The sequence below is a fragment of the Palaemon carinicauda genome, chromosome 15 (assembly GCF_036898095.1).
Source record: "Palaemon carinicauda isolate YSFRI2023 chromosome 15, ASM3689809v2, whole genome shotgun sequence".
Lineage (NCBI taxonomy): Eukaryota > Metazoa > Arthropoda > Malacostraca > Decapoda > Palaemonidae > Palaemon > Palaemon carinicauda.
Window position 1 is genome coordinate 23,492,593 of NC_090739.1, and position 5,000 is coordinate 23,497,592.

General features: G+C 29.7%; 1 long non-coding RNA gene across 1 annotated transcript in view; it reads left to right on the forward strand.

Moving 5' to 3' along the window:
- Positions 1 to 783: 783 nt before the first annotated feature.
- LOC137654524 (uncharacterized) overlaps positions 784 to 5,000 on the forward strand; it is a 42,963-nt gene continuing 38,746 nt past the window's right edge. Inside the window, exon 1 of the long non-coding RNA XR_011046647.1 lies at positions 784 to 4,267. This is a non-coding gene — a long non-coding RNA (uncharacterized lncRNA). The remainder of the gene's footprint in view (positions 4,268 to 5,000) is intronic.

Consider the following 5,000-nt stretch of genomic DNA (forward strand, 5'->3'; position numbering starts at 1 on the left):
TTTCTCACCCAAGATTCTTCCCGTTGCAAAATTTTCTCTCTTTAGTTCATACAAATTCTGTAACGAATAGTCAATGTTAAGGTCAAATCTTGACTGTTCTTCTTCCTGTTCTGTTTGACCTCGCTTTACAGAACATGCAAGGTGATAAATATATCATAACCTTGCTTTAATGAACGCATAAAAGGTCTAGAATTCCAGAATTACTCGGTACCAATTGTAATATAAATATATATATTTTCTTTTACTAGATATTTTATGCGTATTCTCTTTTTAACTTGTTCCACATATTAGATTCTATTTTGAAGCAATATAATATAATGCATTTATTAATGGTATGTACACACCAAGAGATATACATTTATTTTGAATAAATCTCTCTTCTTTTGAATAATTCCGATTATTTTTTTTTTTTTTTGTCCTTACAATCATTCACAATTGAAATAAGAAAAAAATTATGGTATAATAATAAAACAACTTTAAATATGTCCTTTTTATTTGTATAAATTTCGTTCTTTTCCACGAAAAAAAAGTAAGTGTAGCAATATATATATACTGTTTATTTATACCCCAAAACACTGTTACAATTCTCATGCAACCATTGATAATAGACGGCTTATACAATATAACTTTATATACAAAATAATGGACGACGTTATAACCTTACATTTCTAAAGATTTTATTTTTTTTTTATTTTTTGCGATTGTAACTGTTATAAGAAAAAGAATTAAAAGCAAAGGAGCAAAATATAACTCAAATGGGAACGGAAATTGCATTAAAGAAAAATAATAGAAATCAAACGTAAAAAAATAAGCGTAATCAACATAATCAAGCGAGAAACGTAAAAAAATCATAAGGTACAAAATATTGATATAATCAAGCGAGAAACTTAAAGAAATGAAAGGGGTTTACAATTCAACATAATCAAGGGAGGAAATTTCAGAAAATAAAAAGTACAATTAACAAAAAATGAGAAACTTAAAAAGAAATAAAAAAAAAGCTTTACAAATCAACATAATCAAGCTGATAACTAAAAGAAATAAAAGGTACAATTAACAAACATAATCAAATGAGAAACTTAAAACATTAAAAGGGTTTACAAACCAACATAATCAAGTTAGGAACTTGAGGAGAATAAAAGATACATTAAACAAATATAATCAAGCGGGAAACTTGATGAAATTAAAAGGGATAACAAATCAACGTAATCAAGCGAGGAACTAATAACAGGTGAAATTAATCGACACCATCAAATGAGAAACTTAAAAAGGTTAATCAAATAAATCAAGCGAGAAACTTAAAAAAAACTAAAAGGTACAAAAGTAAGACAAACTTATAAACTTAACGAAAAAAAGCGATGCAAATAAAAAAAACTAAAAAACAAGTAAAGAAAATAAAAGAACTAAAAATAATGCAAACGGAAATAAATAAAACATGTCTTGCAAATAAAACAAGCAAATAAAAATGCAAATTAAAGACGAAGAAGAAAGCAAAAGTAATTGTAGCAAAATATATATAAATTATAAACAGAAAAGCGAAAGAGCAGTCTATGATAAACATGATAAGTGGGATTTGAAATGAAATAATGAATGATATAAACGATTGAAAATGAAAAGAGATATATGCTAAACAAAATAAAGTTTTGAACATAATTGATTTAAACGAGATATGAGGAATTTGAAAGTGAGAAAGAAATTTGAAGAATGGAACGAAATGAATACATGTTTGATAACAGAATAAAACTATAATAATAAAGGAATGAAATACTAAATAAATAGAAAACTTAAAAAGTATAGAAATTAGTAATAAGAATAAATGCAAAATAAACGTTAAATAGCAAAATAAAAACTATCGATAAGAACGTAGGCCAAAGTGAACCTAAAATTGAACACAGACCATAAAGGTAAATAAAACTTAGAGCGAAATGAAAACTGGAATATAAAAATAGATCAGATGAACATCACCAGGTATTATGTAATTAAACCGAGTTCATTTAAAGTTCAGAATGTGAAAGACATTTCGCTTTTTCTATGCTCTGTTCTGACACTTTAAAGAAAGAAAAAAAAAGACGAAAAAACTTTTAAGAACTATAATTATGGCTTAACATGATTAGTTTCTTAACTGGGTGTTATTTTCATATTCATGGTGAACATTGTGTCAATATTTTCTTTTATTCTCTGAGGTAATATATTCTTGTACAAAAATATTTATAATGATTAATGAAATCCGAATACTTTACTTATTGCTATCTGCAATATAATGTTCAGATGCAACCATACCCCTTGTAATTGATATAATGGAAGGCTTTTATCTATATTTTGATTAATATCATATTTGGCAAATATGGGATACGCAGTACAGAAAATGATGAAATCAAAATTTCTGGTGTCAGCGTAAAGACAAATGATAGAGCAAAATAAATAAAAGGAAACGAAAATAAAAGAGTGAAAAAGGGAATGATAGACAGATTGTACCAAAGTGCTAAAAGCAAAATAAAATACAAGCAAATAAAAAAACAGCAGTGCAAAAAATGCAAATTAAGTTTTAATGATAACATGGAATAAACTGAAAATATCTATATAGCTATGTAAGAGAAGGGTTACTCAAATAAAAGCATTAATGAAAATAAATACTATGGAAGAGCATCGAGACCTCCATATTTGTCTTATCATTACTGGAAGACAGGATTTGAAAGTGGCCAAGGTTGTACCTGGAGCTCTACATGCATTCAAGAAAGAATAAAAATGATGACAAAATATATTAAAAAGATGGTGAAAGAATTAAAAGAAGAATGTCCGTTATGTGGTCAGTATTAAAAATCGAACGAACGAGTATTGATATGTGTGGAAATTTGGTGTGCAAGACATTGACAATGATGTCAACATAAGAAATGAAATAGTTGCCAGATACTCCTAGAAAATTATATAGAAGTGGCAGGTGTATCTGGAGACCTTTGGAAACTACACAATTCAGAGGGCGGGTTTGTTTCTGAAGTTAGAACAAATGCACAAAATATAAATGAGAGTTATTCATTCTTATTTAGGACGACCTTCTATCGTCTTAATGTTGATGAATGGAAACAAAAGAAGTAAACAAAAATGAAAATTAAACAGCTAAAGTTGTTTCTATTTCCAAAGGAGAAACAAACTATAAGAACGAAAAAATTAAGCGGCACTAAAACAAAGGAAATCTATAAAGGAAATACATTATGTAAAGAATTACAGCATAAAACACTACTAAAACACAGATAAAGTAAATAAAAAGAATTATTGCCTTGTTGATCATTCATAAAATGTGAGAGAACATAATTGAAAAACAACAAACATGAATTACTAAGAAACAGCACTTAACGTGAATTGAGCTTATACAGCTAAATGACAAAATAATGTATTGCTTCTTTGTTTTCCTGAAATGAATAGAGAAAAAAAGCAAAAATAGATTACTTAAGTTTTCGACAATATTACGACTTCTGAGCGACTGCCATTGAAGAATAACGTTACCAGCTTCCCCTTAACGATAATAATACCAAATAGTGATTATGATAAGAACGAACAGACAGAACAAAAATCTTCTAGAATAATACACAAACTGCCATAGCGCAAACAAAAAAAAGCAAAAACAACAACACTACCAGGAATACTTTCAAACGATGGGATAAAGAAAACGCCATGCTACTCCCAACTTCCTATCTATTTCAGCAAAGAAGAAGATGGTGATGTAAACAAATGTCCACCAACGGCAACAAGTGTGAATCGTCCTGTGCAGTGTGTAGACAGCAGCTCAAAACGGAGTTTGGAAACTTCCCAGTGATTTCACAAGCAATAAGAATAACTAACAATTAAAGGATGTGAAATATTTGAGACAAAAATAACAATGAAACATTAAATATCAGAAGAAAATTAAAGCAAAACTAGAGAAATCCTAATCGTCGGAGTTAGATACAGAATGCGGAAGGATCCTGGCACACTGCTAAACAAACATTAAAGCAGACGAAACGACAAACAAACAAACGAATAAAAAAAAGCAAGCATGCAAAAGCCTCCACAAAGCAATCAGAAGTCTCAGATTGCGAGTGTTTAACTTATTGCTTTTCAAACTTAAAGATTACGAGCACCATCACGACAACGAAGAAGGCACGACGGCCGCCAATACAAGAGTTTCACGCCGGGAATCGGCGTCCGATTGTAAAACGGAAAGAAGACTTAACAAAGTAACAAAATGTGTTTCAACATGGCGATAGGGTCGACTGTACATACAGCCCAACTGAAGGTAAAACATCCAACCTAATACATATTTAATAATACAAATTATGTAATACTGTCTTCAAGATGTTTTGATGTAGCATATCTTCGATATAGTTTTTGTCATTTATGCTTTTTTCTCTATGAAAATAATCGTGCAGAATAGACATTATACATACACAGCTTTTCCTTATAAGATCTTCACCTATTGTCAACCTAATCTATATGAAAATCTACTGAAAACAGACCCTGATCTTTGCTTACAGTCAATCTTTCACAATGAACAGCTAGAAGGCAATGGAAACATGGAAAAAAAAGCGAAGTAATTTTTTTCTTTCTGAAGCCGAGCTGCCATGTGGGCCTATTCTGGTTCTCTTTAGATAAATGCTACATCTATGAAAGAGTAAATATATTCAAATACATGCATGACATCGCAGGACAAATCCCTAACAACGTGTCTCTAGATTTCTATACTGTACATACATGGAATAGAAATTATCTCTTTTTCCAAGAAAGACAAGAAGGAAAGTTTGAAAACTACATTAATAATGTACATAACTAATTCAAGACTAACATTAACTATACACGTAGTTGAAATGATCTTATATTCTAGAAGACAACATACTAAAATAAACCGTAAATAAACAAGTAAAGGAGAAGTTAACACGGATTTGTGAGAAACGAATTAAGCTTACCAGCTGTAAGGTGAAAAGACGTATAGGCCTATAAGGAAACAGAAAACTGAGGTTTTATAAAGGTAA